We start from the raw sequence: 22,921 nt of genomic DNA, 5'->3' as shown, positions 1-22,921 counted from the left end.
GGTCTCTTCCTTCTTCTGTATTGGGTTCCCAAATGTATGCCTTGAATCATATGCCGAGGACATGAGTTCCTGTGAGCCCTTTAGCTCTGGGAGGAAGTACAAGGGAAATGCAAGTTGGGGTTAGTATCCAGCAATATTCCTGGAACAGGGCTCGTGGAGGGAAAGACTGTGTTCTGTTCGTTGTACTGTTTCATACTCTTCCTGCTTGTTTTTTTAGGACATTGAGGCAATAAAGTAGGATTCAGCCAGGAAGAAGACTCACCAGAATGCGCCTGTTGGAGCCTTCAGTCCAGAGCTCTTGTGACACTATTGGAATGAGGCTAGCCCAGAAAGACCATGGCATGACTCTCCCAGTCTCTCACAAACCTAAACAGAGACACATGTGTTTTGCTTCTCCCATTTTTGCCAAATATACGATGTTTCAAAAGAAATGCCATCTGCAAATACCAAAAAAGCAAACAAACAAACAAAAAAAACCCTCATGTGTACATCATGAAGATTGAGAGGAAACTGTACCGTTTCACTATTACAGCCTACAAATTGCTTCTTTGGTGATGATAAATTCCGAGAAACTGCAGCTATTTTGAGATATAAATCCCAGCCCCCATTTTAAAAAGAACAAACAAACAAGTATGTGAGATTTCTAAGTAATAATATTGATGGAGCTTGAGTCCTTCCCAAGAAAAGCAACAACTGATTTGTATGCCCAAGAACACACACAGCAATGAGTGTCTTGTTACTGTGTGTTGGGTATGTGCATCTTCACTCCCATGATCTAGCCTCAAAGCTTTGCTGTTTGTTTTTATTCAGGATTAGCAGAAAAGTTCTGTGGGTGTTTTACGTCACTCGAGTAGGAAGCACTGAAAAATCGTACCCGCCTGGTTGATATTTCTGGAAAGAGAACTCTAAATTATTAGAGGAAGGAGGTGGGGTAGCCAGGAAAGAAGAGAATGAGTAAGACTCAAGAAAGCCCCATCAGGAAAGTCCCATTTGGAAAACTGACTTGGTAGCAAGTGAGGTTCCCCCCCGCCCCCCACCCCGTTCCAACCCCATAAAGCAGTAGCATTCATTGCTACTCAATGAGGAAATAAAAGTTTTTATTGTCTCAGATGGGGAGAAAAGCAATGAAGATCTCACGACAGGGTCTACTGAGTTGTAGAATTAACTTTGGCAAGTGACAGTGAGAATTACAGTGCAGTAGCATTTCCCTTTCAGTAAACTACAGATTTGTATAGAACTGAAGGGAAGGGACTACTTTAGTCAGAAATATTTGGTATGAAGTTTGATATTCTTCAGATATTCCCAAGAACTTTATCAGGCATGGAAATAATGTCTAGCCCACATCTTAAAAAAATAACAAAAACAACAACTAACCCTGCCAATTTTTAAAAATGAACAAATATGTGTAAATATTGTTGGCCAAAGAAGAAATAAACCTGCCAAGACTCAAACCCAACAAAATTCTGATTTCATTTGTAATCTGAGAGTAATAGAAAATAATAAGCATCTAGTTTATCTGTTACATTAACAAAGATGTTTTACATGATAATCTCATGTATGGCAGGCATCAGAAACAGTGCACTTGGGCTCCAACTCATTATGGAAACAAATGTCAATATTTTATAAAAGTGTATCCTTGGATTGCCTCAAGCCCTCCTTGGAATTTAATCAGGGGAGAATTCTGAGATACATAAATATCCACATCCCTAGTAGTAAGGTTCAAATGTATACAACTGGGAAATGCTTCAACTTCCTAACAATAGAAGGATTCAATTAATTAAACTTTACTCATTCAATTTTTATAAAGCATATAAAACCAATTTTGAAAGTTGTCATAAGAAAATACTCAATGTAACAGAAAAGCAAAGTCTAAGTTTGAATTGCATTTAAAATACAATCATATATCATTTCTATAAAATACATGTGTACATGTATATATGTATTATATGGAGTAAGTCAAAGATAAATATGTATAGTAAATACATGTGCATGAGAAGGATATGAGAGAAAAGAAAATTGTTAATGATAGTAATCACTGGGTGAAAAAGTAATAAATTATTTTTATTTATATCTATGTTTCAAAGTACCTATAATTTTATAATATTTAAGGTATAGGAAAGCTTTTTTTTAAAAGACTTTTCAGATGTCCTGAAGACTATTTCAAGCTGTGCGCTGGTGGTTTACACCTGTGATCCTAGCTACTCAGGAGGCTGAGATCTGAAGGATCATGGTTCAAGGTCAGCCTAGACAGAAAAGCCTGTGAGATTCCACCTGCAAAATAACTAGCAAAAATGTGGGCTTGCAAGTATGGCACAAAAGATAGAGCACTCATCATAAGAAGCCAAGAAAGTACAAGGCCTTGAGTTCAAGCCTCAGCACTAGCCAAACACATATTGTAATCTCAGGAGAAACAAACAGCAGATAGCTAGGTATCATTGGTCAAATAATTTATCCTTTAATATTTGATTGCATTTTTAACACAAGATAGAGTAGCATAAAATAATTAAAAGAGTATTGCACTGAAAAATATATGTCATGTAAAGTATTTGTTGTGTGCTGTACATTTGTGTGCATATATGTGCAATATACATATTACACGTCTCCAAAAAGATTTTGACTTTCAAATACTAACAAGATGGGAAGTTATATATATTAAAGGCAACTTAGAACCCATTTGGGACTAGAGAAAAGTAAAAGTTCAGAATGTTTGCCGGAACACTATATTTAACTCTGATCTTCTTAGAAGCCAAGCCAAATGAGGAATTACAACAAGCTGCACAGTTCTAACTCTGATAAAAAGAAATATACAAGTTTATCTGGAAAGATAGATTCCTACCTACTAACATTCAGTGGAAATTTTCCATGTAAATCTCTATATGAGAAATTTTGTGAGGGAGGAGGTCACAAATAGTACAAGAAATGGACCCATGGCCTAACGTATGAAACTGTAACCCCTCTGTATATCACTTTGACAGTAAATAAGTAATTATTATTATAGAAAAAAAGAAATTTTGCATAGTTAAATGAACATTGGTCTTTGATAGAAATCGAAGACATCAATTTTTTTTTAAAAAAAAAAGCTCAGTGATTATTTTTGACAAGAAATCAAGGTTGTTTTCTGGGAGCTCACTGGATGCAGGAATAAAATTTATAGAATCAGGAAACAGTGTGAATCTGGAAAGTATTCAAACTGGTTGAAAACTAACTGTGACTGACTGGATTTGGCACATATGCTGTTTTATAAAAATTTCAATCCTTTATCAATATTTTTAAATATCAGCTTTGATATAAAAATGTAGCTTTAATGCTTCAGCCAGAGGCCGGAGGCTCAGGCCTGTAATCCTAGCTACTCAGAGGCTGAGATCTGAGGATCATATTTCAAAGCCAGTCCAGGCAGGAAAGTCTGTAGACTCTTATCTCCAATGAACCAACAAAAATCCTAACATGCCTTTGTGTGAAATTGCATCAGCTTTGAGTGAAAAAGCTAAGGAACAGCACCCGGACCCTGAGTTCAAACCCAGTACAGACATAATCAATTAAATAAATAAAACCAGTTTTTTCATAGCCATTGGCTGGCCTGGGGCTGCTGCTCAGCCTGAGGTGGATCTCTTGTGCACCATGGCTACAGTCAGGAGACTTCTTGGAAATGATCAGCCTGGCCTGGCCCCTGCAGACTTGCATGTGTGAGCCCAGACTTCGAAGAATAACAGGTAGCATACTACAAGGAGAAGCACATCTTTTGGGTGAATCCAGATAGCAATCAATTTAATTGGAGCTTTCAGATGGTACTTTAAAAGGTCATGTAATGAAATCCTAAGTCAGAAAAAAAAAAAGAGTCATGAAATAATGTGCTTGGAACTGCAATCTGTTCCAGTCAGGTACCAATCAAGCCATTGGCTTCAATAGGCTGTGTGTTTCAGTCTGAGGAGCTTTAAAATTCCCTCTATCTCTGAAGACCAAAGGGGCTGGCACACGATTAAGCAAGCACTCTCTGTTTGCCCTACTCCTCTTCTTCTTATCCTTTACTCCAGTTCCTCGCTTTTCCCAGCCCCATCAGGAGGTATTTGCCTGGTGTTTTTTCCAGTTGTGGTGATGACTTTGCACTGGTCCATATGTCTTCTCACCAGTTCTCTCATCCTGCTTCTTCCCCTGCCTCCCCCATCCCCACCAAATATTGTGATTCATGCCATGAACTTGTGAACAGGCGATGTTCTCAGTTCACCTGGAGGCAAAAGACATGAGAGGTGCTGCTACTTCACAAAGAGACTGAATGATACAAATAGACAATAGTATAGCCTTGATCTCCTTAGCCATGGTCATACTTAACCTAAGTCTCTCGTGTAAGAATAAGAAGACGCTTGTCCCATGGACCATCTTTAGAGAAAGCAAGAAGTTTCCTTTAGCTAAGCCATTCGTGGCAGTCACTACTGGTGGCCTAGTGGTCACCATCCTTCTCTCTTTTTTTCTTCTAGTTCATGGTTTTGTGATTCAGGAATTTGTGAAGGGCAGCTGAAATGTTCTTTTTTGGGATTTCTCATGGGGTTATATGTAGATATTGGCTGGGGCTGCCATGATAGAACATTAGTTGTATTGATGTTGGCTGTTGGCTGATATTTCTGCTGGAGCTGCTGACCCAAGAGCCTACCTATGGTCTTTCCAGCATGGTGATCTCGGAAGACTCAAGATATCTGTTATAACATCTGTATTGCCTAGTGGGAGTGTCCCAGGAGAACCATGTCGAATAGGTAATACCCATACTAGCCAAGTTTCAGGAGACACACACCAGTTGCATTTGCTGAAGCAGTTCCAAGCACATCCTTATTTTGGTAGATGGGTGTAAGACTCACTTCTCTGGGACAAGGTGTAAAAAATTATAGACAACATTTAATGTTCTACAAATTGTGATGGATCTACTCATAGTACTCTTCAAAAATAGCTCTGTGGTCACAAAGTTGCCTGTGCACTTTTACACAAGAAGAGTCCATTCCAAATTAGCCAATTTTATGAGAGACTGTAGGTGAAAGACTTGATTATCTGTCACCTCACTTTACCCATTACTTTTTTATTACTCATAGAGGAGTCTGACTCCTGCTCAGTCTAGCCTAGGTTTCTCTGTTCCTCAATCCTATTGTTTGCTGTGATCTCTGTCTCTGTCCTTCTGTCTCCTATCCTCAACCCCAATTGGCCTTTGCTGTTTCATATCAACACATATACACTCCTTAGCTCGGACAGGGCCACCCCATTGCCTAGACATTACCCATCTGAGACTGAGGACATTCTCTAGGTTTCTGCTCCAAATTCCTGAAGCTGGTCCAGAAAATAAAGGATACCTGCCTTCCCAGGCACACCTATTAGAATAGACCCTTTCAACAGGGACATGAACATTTAGAAAAGTTAATCTCTTCTATCTGAGTAGCAGAAGCACAATTAATCATTTACATATAGTAACAAAAGGTGTTCATCCTTTCACTGACATTCTATTACCTATAATCAAAAATTAAAACAAAAAGTCTGATTCCTCCTGCACCCTTTCTTCACTATTCATATCCTCCTGTGATTTAAATGGGCAGCAATGTTGCCTTTACTTTGCAAAGTTCATGATTCCTGACACAGTTCTTACCCACACACAACATTTCCAGTCATGTAAAACTAATCTCAAGCATTATTTACTCCAGAGAAATAATTGCAAACAAATGGACAGCTTGATGGCTGGACTCAGATAGTCGTGAGCTTGAAACAGTCTTGTGTTCTCTGAGGCCCACACTTCCACTATCAGCAAGATAAACCCACAGATGTCTACCTTATGGCAAAGTCTCTGCTTGCCATTTCCTTACATTTAATTTTTTTTCATTTAAAGAGCCAATTTATATGACCCCCCCAACATCTCCATATTGCCTTGGGCATCAGTTAGGCCATTTAGTCATAGACATTTACAGGATTTAGGAGCTAGGTTTTAGGCACGTCATTATATAGGTGCTTAAGAAATACTCATATGAATCCTTTAGTGCCTCTGCTGAATAAAAAAAATGTCAACACAGTTCATCCTCAATCATAAAAGAAAAGGATGCTGTGGTAGCAACACTTGTGCCTAAAGTAAGGGTAGATGTGAGGTTTGATGGGTGGAAGGTTGAGTGCGATCTATTAAAACATAAGAACTTGGTCAGGTGCTGGTAGCCCACACCTGTAATCCTAGCTACTCAGGAGGCTGAGATCTGAGAATCAGCCAGCCTGGGCAAGAAAGTCCATGAGATTCTTATCTCCAATTAACTACCAGAAAAACTGGAAGTGGAGCTCAGGAATAGCACCCAGGCACTGAGTTCAAACTTCCAGGACCAATAGAAGAAAAAAAGAAGAAGAAGAAGAAGAAGAAGAAGAAGAAGAAGAAGAAGAAGAAGAAGAAGAAGAAGAAGAAGAAGAAGAAGAAGAAGAAGAAGAAGAAGAAGAAGAAGAAGAAGAAGAAGAAGAAGAAGGAGGAGAGAAGAAGAAGAAGAAGAAGAAGAGAAGAAGAAGAAGAAGAAGAAGAAGAAGAAAGAAGAAGAAGAAGAGAAGAAGAAGAAGAAGAAGAAGAAGAAGAAGAAGAAGAAGAAGAGGAAGAGGAAGAGGAAGAGGAAGAGGAAGAGGAAGAAGAAGAAGAAGAAGAAGCTACTTTACATTCTCCATCCTAACAAGAGAGGACAGATCATACAAGAATGCTGGATATTTATGGGGCTGGGGATATGGCCTAGTGGCAAGAGTGCCTGCCTCATATACATGAGGCCCTGGGTTCGATTCCCCAGCACCACATACACAGAAAATGGCCAGAAGTGGCGCTGTGGCTCAAGTGGCAGAGTGCTAGCCTTGAGCAAAAAGAAGCCAGGGACAGTGCTCAGGCCCTGAGTCCAAGAACCAGGACTGGCCAAAAAAAAAAAAAAAAGAATGCTGGATATTTCAAAGTAATCTTCAGAGTAGCTGTCAAGTCTCAAGTAAATAACAAGTCCAGAAGAGTCTCTAGAGCAAGATAGGATATTTAATTCAATGCTTAGTTAAATATTATAGAAACCACCCAGCAATCTTATCCTGAAATGTCTGAGGAGATAGTAGTAACACATTTTCTCTTTAATCAGTATAAATCACTGTATCCTGTTCTGATATCTTTTAATCTGGAGGCCTGACCTTTTATCTGCTATAAGTTGGAGCAGTTTTGAAGACTAAAATGTTTCCTTTCCCTTAGCTACTAGCATAAGTTACAGTGAAGAGAATAAAATCAAGACAAAGGCATATGCTCCACATTGGGCTCTTATTCCTTCTCCCCTTATTGATGAAGGATATTCAGATGATTATCAATCATATCTTTAAGAGGAACTCAGCTAGACAGGTGATGGTGGCTCATATCTGTAAATCCTAGTTACACAGGAGGCTGAAATTTAGAGGATCACACTTCAAAGCTAGCCTGAGCAGAAAAGTCAAGGAGATTCCATCTCCAGAAAATAGAAAAAAAGCAAAGTGGGTTTTTTGTTTGCTTTTAGAATGTGTTTATTTTCTATCTGCCTCCACAGACATCTAAGCTGCATAAAGTTAGAGACTTCATTTTAATCACTGGATTAGTCCAGAACCTGAGATAGGTTCTAGCCAGCAATAATTACTAAGAAATAATTGCTCGATGAATGGATTGGCCTTCCATTCAATGCACAATGCATAGTAGGCAACTAAATGTTTTTAAAAGAGTAGGCTATAGTTAAGAGAGTTAGAAGAAAAAAACAACAACAGTGAAAACCCAATGAAATTGGTTAATTGCCCCATGGCGCCATAAATGGCTGGTTTTTCCATTGCTGGCATTTCTAATTAAAGAATTAGCCCCTTCATTGACTAAAACCTGCCACTAGACTGAGTCACAAGGACATGCTACCAAGCCAGTTTTTCTTCCTCATGACCTTGATGACTCAAAGGGCCAGTGACAATGTCAGTTTTCTGTCTCCAGAACTCCACCTGAAGTCCAGACTTGACTGTCCACTGCCTTCAAGTGCGTCTTGCTCAACTTAGTGAACTTGAAACTGCTCATTCTTCAACAAGATGGCTGCTTTATCTTTGGTCAGCCACTTGCAGTGTGACTAATTTGAATGTTAACGTTTTTTAAGTGAAAACTCTTTGATATTAAACAAAACCATTTGAAGAGACTTCCAAAATGTCTGGATATAATCGTTTTCATGGAAAGAAAAAACACACAACTTAAGACTTGCTAATCATAAACTAAATATACATGATTTTAATTGAGTGTTGGGAGTCCAAATCTATTATTTCAGCGTAAGAACATCTTACCAAATGCTAACTATGGTGGCATGCTGTTTGAATTTGAGCCTCACATATTAATGAACCATATGCTAAACTTCGAAGGCAGGGAAAGGTCTGCTCCTTCCTTTACCACAGAAAGTGAGATGAGTTGAGAGGAGAGAGGTGGCCAACCAGATCGAGGAAGTAGGAGTTTTAATTATTATTTCCTCTAATTGGTATTGTTTGGCAAAACACCTTCGGTATAGTACTCTAGTAAATGTCACTCTCTCACATGAACCAACACTCGCAATGGATGTAGAGAGCCCCATTAGTACTAAATGGTCAAATATAAGTCTTTTTCCATAAAAGGGACCAAGATTTAGTATTTCTAAATATTCTCTGAAAAACAAAAAAGAAGACAAAGAAATACAATCAAGTTACAAAAACAAGGGTGGGGGGTTGGTGCCTGGTAACCTCAGGAGAGCAGGCTGTTTGCAACTAGCTGTCAACCACTACTCAGCATAAGGTGTGTTTTTTTGTTTTTTGTTTTTTGTTTTTTTGGCCAGTCCTGGGCCTTGGACTCAGGGCCTGAGCACTGTCCCTGGCTTCTTCCCGCTCAAGGCTAGCACTCTGCCACTTGAGCCACAGCGCCGCTTCTGGCCGTTTTCTGTATATGTGGTGCTGGGGAATCGAACCTAGGGCCTCGTGTATCCGAGGCAGGCACTCTTGCCACTAGGCTATATCCCCAGCCCTCAGCATAAGGTTTTGATATGGGCCTTGTCAGGGAAGATGTTCAACTCACTCCTTTCCACCTCCAGATAGAAGGAAAGGAGGTGAGAAGCTTGAGGAAACGAGGTAATTTTTCCAAGGTAATCCCTTCAGATCGTGTCTTTAATTGTCCTAGCCTAGGGTCTTGCTTTGCCACTTTTGGAATATCTGCTTTTAGGTACTCTAATATTAGGCACCAGGGGCTCATGCCTGTACTCCTAGGTACTCAGGAGGCTGATATCTATTTGAGAATAATAGTTCAAAGCCAGCCCAAGCAGGAACATCTATGAGACCATTATCACCAATTAACTAGCAAAATCTCTGAAGTGGAGGGGTAGCTCATGTGGTAGAGTGAAGAAGTTAAAGGACAGAGCCAAAGACCTGAGTTCAAGACCCAGTTATCACCATGTGCATGAATGTGCACGCGCGCGCGCACACACACACACACACACACACTCCCACAAAATTAGACCAAACTACAACAATGAGCAAAACACTATCAGCATTAACACAGAGAATGATGTGAAGTTCCTCAGCACTATAAAGGGAAATTGCCACCTCTATTATGACTACTTTAAAGCGTGACACCTAATGACACAATTTTGTGAGTCAGAAGCTCCCCTCAGGTAAAGTCAATTAACTTTTAAAATTCATTGATAGTATCAGTACAACATTCCATAATCTCTCTAATACTTAGTCATAGAATCGTACAACTTTACACCTTGCGACTCTTGTCCTGGTTATTCAGGAGGACGGATTTATCAGCTTTAGTGCAGTGCATTGATACTTTGAGATTAAAGATACCCACATTTCTGGCAAGCAAAAATCATTATCACAGTAACACATCATTATAGATGCAAAGATAATGCCACAGAACCCTGTGTATGTTGTTAGAGGGCAAAGATATGGAAAGATTGAGGATTCTTTTCGAGAGCTTCAAGAGTCAAATCTCAAAGAATAACTAGGTGAGCTGACAGGATCAAGAAATAGGGGAGACCTATGACCCAGTAGCCCCACTTTTGGACATCTACCCCAAAGACCACAAACAAGAACACACTAAAGCCACCAGCACAACAATGTTCATCGCAGCACAATTTGTCATAGCTAAAATATGGAACCAACCCAGATGCCCCTCAGTAGATGAATGGATCAGGAAAATGTGGTACATATACACAATAGAATTTTATGCCTCTATCAGAAAGAATGACATTGCCCCATTTGTAAGGAAATGGAAGGACTTGGAAAAAATTATACTAAGTGAAGTGAGCCAGACCCAAAGAAACATGGAATAATTAGCACAGGTTTAGGCTAGTCACAGCAGAGGATCACAAGAGCCCAATAACCATGCCCTTATGCGCACAAAAGATGATGCTAAGTGAAATGAGCTCCATGTTATGGAAACGACTGTTATATCACTGTTGTAATTACTTTCAACATGCGATATGAAACCGTAGCTTCTATTATTGATGAGCCTCTTGTACGCCCTTCCTGTGGTCATACCTTTACTGTCTCTGTATCTTATCTGAGTACATTGGAAACCATGTATACAGGTATTAGAACTAGGAAACAGTAAGGGAATACCAAAATCAAGAGACACAGGGTAAAAAAGACAAACGATTACAAAAGCAATACTTGCAAAACTGTTTAGTGTAAATCTACTGAACACCTCATGGGGAGAAAGGGAAAGGAGGAGGGGGGGAATGAGGGAGGAGGTAACAAACAGTACAAGAAATGTATCCAATGCCTAAAGTATGAAACTGTAACCGCTCTGTACATCAGTTTGACAATAAAAAAAAGAAAGATAGGAGAGGAGGAAAAAAAAAGAAATAGGGGAGAAAAGCAAGGAAGGAAAGAATATCAAACTATCCCATTCAATCCGTTGGCCTTGCACTACTTGTGCCTATTTACATTAAGATTAAGTAAGATACAAAATTTATTTCTCCTTCATCCTAGTCACACTTTAAGAGCTCAATATTTACTTATAGCTAGAGGTGACTGCATTGGATGATGCAAATACAAACCTATCATCATCAAAGAACATCTATAAAGACCCCAAAATAATTGTTGGTAGGAATAAAGGCTGGTAGTTAAATGCTACTGGAGGCCCGGGTACCTAGAGAGGATGAATGGCAGGTCAAGGCAGAAAGCAGAGACTACCACAATTCTGCTCAACTTCCCCCAAAGGATATCACAACCTTCAGAAGGATTTGAGTCCTGGCAAATTCTGCCTCTCATTATCAAGCAGGCATTAGGTCATTGGAAAGCTGTGTGGCTGAGTGTTTCAACAAGCATTCGTTCAATTGTTCACCGATTTTGTTTATGAAACCATATGTCTATGGTAAAGCTGGCAGTTTTAACACATCATGAGTTCATTATTTTTCTTTGGAAAAAAAAAGAAGATTCAATTTTATATTTGGGCATCTCATCCCTCTACATTTTATATCTGTTGAAAAGAGTCTAACATTTCACGCTTCACAGAGTGGTGGCTTTTTGGTTGTTGTTTGTTTCACTGGTGGCACTAGAGATTGAACTCAGGCCTCTGTGATCATTAGGCTAGCACCATAGCACTTGAGCTGACCGCCAGTCCCATTTTCCATTGGTTGTTTTTAAGGATAGGGTCTTGCTTCCCACATAGGCACATGCCTGAGCTGTCGTCTGCCTACCTTAGCCTTCTTGCCATCATGGCTGGGATCCCAAGCTTGCCACCATGGCCATGTCCCCTTCTGTAGAGATGGAATCTCACAAACTTTTCTGCCTACACTGACTTGAGTTACTGATCTTTTCAATCTTAGCCTCCAATGCAGCTGGGGTAACAGATGGTGTCACTGTACCCAACTATAGGTTGGGAATGGTATTGTAAAGCTCCTCCTCAAACTGGCCTTGAACTTCAATCCTCTCATTTTTAGCCTCCTAAGAACCCAGAATTACAGGTGTAATTACCAACACTCAGCTCCAGTGTTTTCTTTCTTCCTTCTTTAAAAAAAAATCTATCTCTCTATCTATATATATATATATATATAGTTTCTTGGTTCTACAGCACAAAGCTTTTGGTAGAGCCAAATTTAACTAAAAGAATAAGAAATGTAGAAGTGGCGCTGTGGCTCAAGTGTGAAGAGTGCTAGCCTTGAGCAAAAGTAAGCCAGGGACAGTGCTCAGACCCTTAGTTCAAGTCCCACGACTGGCAAAAACAGCTCAAAAGAAATGTACTCACTACCTTATGTATGTAATTGTAATCCCTCTGTACTTTACCTTAAAAATAATTTTTAAAAAAGAACACATAATCTTAACAGTATATTAAGAAATCAAGACTGCTTGTAAGTAAGCTCTATATAACCACCACTAGCATTTTTCCTCAAATAATTAAAAATAATCCTACAGTGAGATTTTTTTCCCAAGGATATAAACATGTTAAAATATATAGAATTACAGGAACAGTTTAAGAGTATCACTACTGCAACCCTTGACTTCCTTCGCAGAAAAGGTGACCGTTTCAGAATTTACACATCAGTCACTTAACCACGTGGTCTTGGTTTAGCACCTTAACCTCTTCAGTTTGTTTCTTTAGCTGAGACACGGCGTTCCAACGGCCTCTACGGAGACGGCAGATGCTAAGTGAACAAGCACATAGGGCTAAGCCAGTATATAGGGAGTGTTGAGCATGTAATATCACCATGTGCTTGTTGAGAAGGAGGGTAGAAGTCCCATATCTGCCGTGTCCTTCATGTATCTAATGGTGTGACAAGTGTGTTGCAATATTTTTTGAGTAGCTGAGTCTCCTGAGATGGGTTCTAAGACATTTTACATTCAAAATGCACATCAAAGATTATGAACTAACCAAGCCACAAAAGCAGTAAGTAACTCACATTTAGGTCAGACACAGACACCAAGGTGGCTTTTATGAAATACCTATTTTTCATGGACCTTCTTCCCAAGCTTTCTCATTCATATTTCCCTTCCTGACTCTAAAACCAAATGATCCCAGATGGTCCATTTATTAAGTAGTTGCAGACAAACGACATGTTGACAATAACTCCCATATCTTGCGTATCTCCCTGACTGACTTCATTGCAGAAGCCCAGGGTACCAAGGTACACAGTTTGGGAACTTGATTTAGCACTTTACCCTTTCAAAAGGGGGAATTCATCACTACAACTAGCTCGCTTACCTTTACTAAAACACCATGTAAAGGAGAAAACCATGACCACAGTAAGACTCAATCTTTACTTCAAACTTTAGCTTCCTTGGAAAGACTGACAGTGAGAATATCTGCTCCTGCTTTAAAGGGTACCATCAGCCACTCCCACAAGGGTGTGAACTGATCCTGAAGCATTCACTTAAGAGTACTACCCAAGGGGCTGGGGATATAGCCTAGTGGCAAGAGTGCCTGCCTCGGATACACGAGGCCCTAGGTTCGATTCCCCAGCACCACATATACAGAAAACGGCCAGAAGCGGCGCTGTGGCTCAAGTGGCAGAGTGCTAGCCTTGAGCGGGAAGAAGCCAGGGACAGTGCTCAGGCCCTGAGTCCAAGGCCCAGGACTGGCCAAAAAAAAAAAAAAAAAAAAAAGAGTACTACCCAAAGCCTCACTTAGCTTTTCCCAGAGTCACTGTGTTAAGCACCCACAAAGATAAATAACAACAGCCATGACAAGAGTCAGGTTAGTGACACAGTGTGTTCTGTGCTATCAGACAATAGTGATAGGAAGGAGAGAAGGAAGTTAATGCTTTTCATGACATTAAAGGAATGTAATGGTTCCTAGTTGATATTTATGTAATGAGACAGAATGGTATCTAGTAAAATAGAGTAGAATAAAACATAATAGAACCAGGTGCTGGTGGCATATTCCTCTTATCCTAGCTACTGAGGAGGCTTCCAGATCTGACGTCTGTGAGACTTGTATCTCCAATTAACTACTTATAAAAAGAAAAAAAAGCCAAGAAGTGAAGGCCTGTCACAAGTGGTAGAGCTTTGAGAACAACAATAGCAACAAAAAGCCCAGGCCCTGAGTTCGAGTCTCAGGACTGGCATTAAAAAAAAAAGAATAGAATAGATTGGAATATAACTTGTGTCTGAGTTCACAGTGGATTCAGCTGTTTGAGGCCATTAAGTCTGGGAGATTTACTTAAAACGTTTGGGCACTCACTGTCCTTATGTGTAAATAGGAATGATAGTTTCTACCACATGAGATTTATGAAGATTTTGTGAGTTAATACTTTTAAGATAGCTAGAAGAGTACTAGTAGTTAAATACAATATGTCTCTGTGTGTGTGCGTGTGCGCGTGTGTGTGTGTCTGTGTGTCTGTGTGATTAGATCATGATTAAAAGCCTGTTTTAAAAAAGGTAGAACTGGTCTGAAAGACATTTAATTGCAATGGATAGAGAAGACATAGCTAAGCAAAAAGTATGTGTGTATGTGTGTAAGGAGACATTCTCAGGTAGAAAACATGAGCCATAGAAGCTTTAAATCTCTACTTCCATAGTACAGGGATCCTGCAAGAAAGGGACAGGAGAATATTAAAGGAGGGGAGAAAGTTGTTGTTTCACCTTATGTAGAATTCTTTTGTACTCCAACCCCCTTTATCAAGACCCAGATGTTTTAAACATGATGCCAAGCTGTGATAAAAACAGATGTCCATGCAGGAAACAAGCCCATCTAGCAAGGAAGGCTGTTGGGTAATTCAGTTTATTAACGACATGTTCAATGTAGTAACCATTTGCAGATGATCATTAAAATATATCCCCAACAGTCATTTCTTTGGCTTGTTATTGTTTTCAAAGTTTCATCTCCAAAATCTATTTAAACCACTTACCCAGCTGGGCTGAAAGCAAGTTACAATTGGACAATTCTTTAACCCTAAATGAGCCTAAGCAGAGAAGACAATATGGGGTTGAAGACATCTGCTCTTATACATTAGACCCTGGAGAGGAAGCTGCCCTTTCCACTAATCTACATAAACCATTTGGATGAGGCTAGCATTTTTTTTGAACTGGTTATTCCTAGCTAATTTAAACCATTGGATAAAATATTGGGCCCAAGGGCTGGGAATATGGCCTAGTGGCAAGAGTGCTTGCCTCATATATGTGAAGCCCTAGGTTCAATTCCTCAGCACCACATATACAGAAAAGGCCAGAAATGGCTCTGTGGCTCAAGTTGGCAGGGCCTTGAGCAAAAAGAAGCCAGGGATAGTGCTCAGGCCCTGAGTTCAGCCCCAGGACTGGCCAAAATAAATAAATAAATAAATAAAATTATTTATATATGTGTGTATATATATATATGGCCCAATAATCTTGACATGAGAGCTAATCAAATGATTATTTGTGATATGTAACCAGCCAACACTTGGCCAATTACTGAATGACAGTAGGACTGAGGGAGATAACAAAGATGAACTGAACTTGATCTCCATGTCAATGAACCATCCGTGCATTTGAATCACTTCAAAAGCCCTACAAGGGAATTGGTATAAAAATATGGTCCAAAGCCAGGCACAAGTGGCTCATGCTTGTAATCCTAGCTACTCAGAAGGCTAAGATCTGAGAGACTGTAATTTGAAGCCAGCTCAGGCAAGAAAGTCTGTGAGACTCTTATCTCCCATAAACTACTCAGAAAAAGCCAGAAATGGCACTCTGGATCAAGTGTTAGAGTACTAGCCTTGAGCACAAAGAAGCTCAGGGATAGTACCTAGGCCCTAGCATGCATGCATAGATAGATGATAGATAGATAGATGGATGATAGATATGTACACATATGCATGGGTATTTATACACATATATACAGATATGGATGTAGATGTGTGTGTGTACACACACACACACACACACACACACACACTCCAGAATAGGCTCTTAAAGAATCTTAAAATATCATGAGGCAAGAAGGCTGTCTTGAGACAGACAATCTATTATTATCAGCCACCATTTGCTAGATACTAAACCAAAACAGATGAAGCAATTCAGATCATGAAGCTAATAAAGAGAAGGTAGTGATCAAGCCCAGGTAGGCCACGTGTTCTTGGGGCTGCACTGCTTCAGGGAATTCTCCATCTTCCTTTCTATTATCCAAGAAGATGGTGTTTATTACAAATCAAGTATCAGATGTCCACACAGGTATTACACCAAAAAAGATGTACCAATTATCTCCAGGGTTGGTAGCTTGAATTACAGCCCATGAAACTGAATCCTACAGTTGGTGTGATGTAAGTGTAAACTCACTGAACATTTCATATATAAGCTGAACAATAATAGAAAATACTTTCCTTCAGTCTTCCTGGTGATTCAGGCCATGGACATCTACCAAATTCAAGGTTAGGGAAGATGAATAACAGGTTTATCAACATGATGCTTCATGGAGCGTCAGTCACGGGGTGTTCATGGAGAAGCAAGTTGTTTTGGTTTTTTTTTTTTTTAATGACATGTTTCCCTGTAAGTAGGAAGGGGTGTAACCAATTCAGGTCTGCGGCTATGACACCAAGGATAGCATAGAGTGAAACCCATGAGGCAGTGACCTTAAGCACAGGTGGTTGCCACAATGTCTATTATTAGGATCCATGAGATACAGTCAGAAGGGATGTTGCAAGATGGCAGGATGGAAGGCCAGTTTCCCCTGACAAAGTGCAAAGGCATGCTATAAACACTTGCATGAACAAACAGCCAGGGCAGCAGCCACAACCAGGAAAAAAAACTAGAGGAAGTTTTCCACAACTAAAGGAAGGCATTGTTCTCCTGTGGTCACCCCTAAATTCATCCTTTGTTGTAGAAGACACAGAGGCTCCACCACGGAGCTGTGGTGTCCCACCCAGCCTTCTCCCTGGGGGCCAAAGTGATGGAATAAATGGATTCACAGTGAATTGTTCCTTATGACTAGCCACTCCGCATCTTCAGTTCAATAGTAAGGAGTTCGATACAGTAAAGAACAATACCGTGGAGTGGGCCAAGCTGACAGCCTTGTAAAGCAAACATGGGCACCCTGTCTGACTTAGGGCAGGACAACTACCCGAGGGCTCCTATTTCTTTATCTTGCTGCTGGGGCTCCCTGTGCTAGAATGTGTTGATGATTATCAACACATACAAACCTAAAGTTCTTCTTCAAGGCTGTTGCACCTTTTTCTTTTTCTTTTCCCTTCAAGGTATATTAGAAGCCAAACCTGTTTGCTAAGGGAAATGAAGAGCTTATGCGAAAACACATCTTGATTGTGTAACAGACAAGGATGATGCCAAACAACTGTCTGGGTTTCTGTAAAGTCAGAGGGGGAATTACACAAATGGGACTAACAGGGAATCTCGGTAACCCCTGTAGCTGGGGCGGGGATGGCGGGGGGCGGGGGGGGGGGGCTCCATCAGCTCATGACTCTACAGATTCTCTCTCCCCACCCACGCCCACCCTCAGGTAGGAGAGATTAATCATCCCTGCCAGGTCATCAAGGTGTGCCTGCACTGATTTGTGCCTTCTTGGTATCAAAGTACGTGATTCAAAACATTGGTTAATTCCATAAGCTTGCCTACTGAAAGAGACTCTGTTTTGATGGAATGATAGGAGATATTGAAAAAAATAATAGAATCATTTGGTGAGCTTAACAATGTGCTAGACCCAGAGGCTATAAAAGTAGAGGAGATACCACCTCAGGCTTCGAACAGCTCCCTGTCTAATGAGGAGCCTGACAGGTAAACAGATAATACAGGGTCCACTCTATACTAAAAGTAATCACAGGAAGTTGAAGCCACAAGAATTTGCCTGAATTGCTCAGGTATGTTTATGCCAGTCTGCCTGCCTGTTTTTGAACTGGCAAAAATGAAGACCATGGGGTCTTCAGAGATAGAGCCCCACCTTCCTCGCCTCACCAGGTCAGATGAGAATGGGAGTGTAACTCAAGTGGTGGAGACTTCACAAGCCCAAAGAGGTCCTGAGTTCAATACCTAGTACTGTCAAAAAGAAGAAGGAGCTGGAGAAGGAGGAGGAGGAAAAGGAAGAAAAAGAAAGGGTTCTAGGTGGGGTTCTGAATGATACAAGGTGGGTTAAGTTTGGTTAAGCTGCTAAAGCCCATTGCTGAAAGAACTTCCTGTAAACAAGGTAACATGACTGTCTCCAACTCATGATGAATAAATGAAATAATTGATCATAACAAGCACATTGCTAAAGGAAAGTGGCTCACACAATATGTCATTTATTTTTCCTGTTCTGAGGTGTGGTTAGGTGACTTTCTCTTGGTTAAGGGACTTTGGGGCCTGACTACGTAAGTTACAAATTTGAAAGGAGCCAGTCAGGAAGTATTTGCTTCTTGATAGTGGGAAAAGGGGAGAATGCCTTGAAGTTACCTAATGAAACCATTTGTTAAAAAAAAAAAGTAAACATAGGTGAAATCATCTTTAGTTCCTTGGCTTGGATTTCCTATGAAGATTTCAGCTTTTCTCTATCCTTTCTCAGTAGAAGATACTATGGAAAAAGATCACCACCATGAAGGATAATGTGTGCCGCTCTAGGTCACCCCTCCTTTCCAACCCAGAATCCTCTATGGCAAATGGAAGCTCTGAGAACACAGTAATGATCATTTGGTTTTCCCTTTGAGCCGTTGCCCTCCGGGCCTTCCAAAGGCTTTTGTACTCTGATGATTTTCTTTGCTATGGTTTCTCTTTCTGCTTAAGCCACATTTTTTCCCCCTCTCTCCCTCAGATTTTAATTAATCAAAACCAAAATCTGAAAATATATACCTAAACTTGACAATTCCAAGTGGGGGTAGGGAGGTTTATGTATATAAGAAAGAAGTAGGGAGAATTTGTATTCTAAAATTCTGTGTGGAGATGAAGGTAGCATTGGAAGAAGAGAGAACTCTGGAAAAGGAGGGAGCCCTCCCCTAATCCCAGTCTTCTTCCAGATTCTGTCTCTATTAAATTCACTAGCATCATTTATCAGTTACAAGTGGTTCAATGCTCTCCTGAAGTGACTAAATTGGGGCATAAGTATGGAAGGAGAAAGCTGGAAATAGCTCAGGTTTGTTTTTACTAACTGTACAGTTAGTTTATTGGATACACTCAAGAATTCTGAGAGGAAAAGTTAAGGGTAAAGGTGAGAATGTAGAAAATCACAACAGCTTAAACACTGTGAGGTACTCATTGTGTCCTGGCACTTTTCTAAGCTCAGTCCTATTAGCTCATTTATTTGTCACAGTCCTGTGAGCCTGGAAGGATTATTAACCACATTTTAGAGGTCAAGTAACTTAGCAGCCACACCCAGCTAGTCAGCTTGTATTTAAATCTGGGGCTCCAGAGTCTGTTCTGCTTTTGTTTTGTTGTTTTTTTTTGTAGCTGTACTGGGGCTTGAACTCAAGATATGGGTGCTATCCCTTAGCTTTTCACTCAAGGCTGGCACTCTACCACTTGAGCCACTGCTCCTCTTTCATCCTTTCGGTTTAATTGGAAACAAGAATTTCACGCATTTTCCTACCTGGGCTGGATTTCAAACCATGATCCTCAGATCTCAACCTCCTGAGTAGCTAGGATTACACACAGGCATGAGCCACCAGGACCTGGCTGGTATTGTGTTTTTAATCAACAAGGAGGTAGTACCACCTTATATTGCAGCACCCTTTTGACAAGAATTTACTGGGATGTATATGCAAGGCAGGGAGAGAGGGACTCAAGGAGCAGGAACAATGAAAGGATGCTGAAGTAGGATGTGAACAAGGCTAGAAGTCCTGCCACTAGGAAGGGGCAGGCAACAGATTGTCCATTCTAATAATCAGGAAATGACTGTGGGGCAGAGCTCCCAAGATCTCACTCTCTTGGAACTGGAGAACAAGAAGGTGGACCCCCAGGGTCACATAGGGAATTAGTGTGAGGGGGTAGTTTCCACTCCTGGGTCCCTATGTCATCCTCTTTTAGTCCTGTTTCCCACCCCCCCCCATCTCTCCCAACTGAACAACAAGAGCTTGCTTGATCCCACCCTGACTTGAGCTATCACCATTGGACCACTTGTGCTGAACAGCATCATATCAGAGAGTGCTGGTCCCATGGTTTCTCTTCCGCACCATCTATTATCACTCTCGAATATCCAGTTGTCCTTACTGTACAGAATGACTGACACGACTCAGCTTCAGAAGGCCTGGGAGATGATTTAGTTTGGGGTTCTCCTTCGGAGTTGGAAGCTAAACAAATGGCTCCTGTGTCTACAGTTGGGGAGGGAGAGAGACAGGAGATGCTCATCTTGGTTAAGCAGGGCTATGAATTTGGGTAATGGTTTTGAATTGATGTATAGGGAAACAGCTCCTTCGCTGTCTAGTGGAGAGGATGAGGCCCAGAGGTGAAATGTCTTGATGCCAGTTAGAGAGCAAGTTGGAGCCACGTGGGGAGCCAGGACCCAGACCCATGGGGCTCAGTCGAGTTGTTTTCACACTCACGGAGCCCATCATCAAAGCACTCAGTCACTATGGTTGCTTTGCAGGCTTCCTCCTGGGCCCAGGGGACAGTCATCAGGGATGACTTCACAGAACTCCCTGAGACCATGAATCACTTCAAAACAGGTGGATGATCACGAAGTTGTGAATCTCACTCCCCCGCCCCTTCTCCACATATTGATTTCTCTACTGCTTTTTAACCCTTCCTTCCCTCCCCTAGCAATATGGACCCTAGTCTTCCCTCCTGTATTCTTGCTCTTACTGTCCTATGGATTCCGACCTTGAATTCTGGGCATCTAGCTCTGGTGGACTCTCTGAGTGAGTATTTGAGACAAACCTGTGTCTCCCAAACTTATTCATGGGTAGCCTCATCTCTAGCCAGTCTTCCCGAACACACACACACACACACACACACACACACACACACACACACACACACCATGTTGTCCATGCCTCTCTGTCCCAGATCAATGGACCCTCAACTGCCTTAATTCCTCCATTGGATTCTCAACTACCTACATTCCTCTCCAACAGGGATGCTCAGCTATAAAGAGGCCTCCATAGGAATAAACAAGATGATAATGACCCTCCCAGGGAAACTACCCTCTGACAGGAATCCCAATATATCCTTTGCATAATATGATCTCAGGCTTCATAAGAAACTTGTGAGACCTGATAGCTATCAGCATCTTGCAGATGAGGAAGCTGAGTTGATTTAAGTCATCTGTCTTCTGTGTCACAGTCAGAAAATGGCAGACAGTGGAGCTGGAAGCAGGCCAGTTGGGCATGATCTAAGCTCTTTGCACTATAGCAGCCATGTCTCTTGCCTGCTGTTAGAATTCATCCTTGAGCAAGCATTATCCTGGAAGCACCTTCTATTGAACTCATCTGTTACACCCATCATTCTGATACTGAGATCTGCTTCCTTTCTCTCTCATTGGCATCTGTCCACAGGGCTCTTCGTGATCCTCCGATGAGTTTTCCTATGCTTCACAACTTACTAAGCTATTTTTTTTCTTCTGGCAGCTTAGACCTTCCTTCTTTGCTCCTGAAGTGTATGGTTGTGAACTCAGTGGTTACAACTGACTGAGGACGGGTGACTTCCTCCTCTGCTCTTGCTATTTCCTCTCTTCCCACTTCCTTTCTTCACCAATAAGACCATCTCTGTCCTGCTTCTCCCACTCCATGTCTGGAATGCAGGCTCTTTTACCAAGCACTTCCGTACAAAATCAGAACCCCAGATATCACTCTTGCTCATCCTTCTGCCCCCTGGTTTCCATTCTGCTATCATCAAATATTTGCTAAACAATTTTCCTTCCAGGTACATTTCTCCCCTCCCTTCCAGGCAACTGATAATTTAGCTTGAGTCTTACTAAACCAGCAGCTGGTAGGTCTAGAGGTATGAGAAGTATGTCTCAAGCAGAACCAGGGATAAAAACGTTGTTAAAACTCTCAGTAAAGCTGGAAGTGGAGCTGTGGCTTGAGTGGTAGAGTGCTAGCCTTAATAATAATAATTAAAAAAAAAACTCTCAGTAAAAGACTACTAGCCAAACCCTCTACTTGAGGCAATTCAAGGTAATTTTTGTCTCTTTTTGTTTTGTTTCTCGAGTTTAGTTGTATATTCCTCATACTAGAAGTTCTCAAATTTTGCTTTAAAAGTAGAATTGAGATGATTGTTTTCTCCAAAATAAGGTAACCCTATTCTAGTTCATAGGAGGAGAAGATAACCGAGAAAATTTCCTTCTTATTTTGCAAAGTTTTCCAACTTTTAGTAGACTTCTACCAGTTATCTCAAGAATAAATTTCTTCACAGAACAATATTATCAGAAACTTATCAAGAAATCTTTGTATGTTTGCTTTTGGGTTTTGGTGTTTGTTTTCATCTTCTGCTGTTTTGAAAAGACACACATATAATAAGATGACAGTTGCTGGCAGGAGAAAGATCACTTCCTAAGTGGAACTTATTGTACCAATATTTAATTTCATACTTCTCCCACTGGAACCACTGGACTGAATTTCTGAAAGGAAGTGGGAGGGAAGGGCTGCCTGATTTTTTTCCTGTTTCCTCCCTGGGATTTTGGTGCAAGATGAGCCTTAGGCAGTTTGGAGGAGAGAGCCTTCCCTGTGTGCCAGGGGTGCTGGCCCTTCCCCTGGACTTTTAGGGAAGTATTAAAGGACAGTGAGAGGAGACAACCAGGACAAGTTAGGTGAGGAGGAGGCCAGACACAGCTTCTTGAGACTGCGTGGCTCTTCCTGCTGTGCTACTCTCTCAGCTCTAGGTTTTCATTTACATCTTGTTGGGCCTAGTTGCTATCCCTTAGCTTTTCCACGCATCCATTTGAGCCATAGCTCCATTTATGGCTTTTTGGTGGTTAATTGGAGATAAGAGTCTCGTGAACTTTCCTTTGCCTGCTGGTTCAAACTGTGATCCTCAACTCATGACCTCCTGAGTAACTAGGATTACAGGAGTGAGCTACAGGTGCCCCATCTAAAGTGTTGGACTCTGGAGCGAAGAAGCA

The sequence above is a fragment of the Perognathus longimembris genome, chromosome 9, assembly GCF_023159225.1.
Source record: "Perognathus longimembris pacificus isolate PPM17 chromosome 9, ASM2315922v1, whole genome shotgun sequence".
Lineage (NCBI taxonomy): Eukaryota > Metazoa > Chordata > Mammalia > Rodentia > Heteromyidae > Perognathus > Perognathus longimembris.
Note: the sequence above shows the minus strand (reverse complement) of the source record.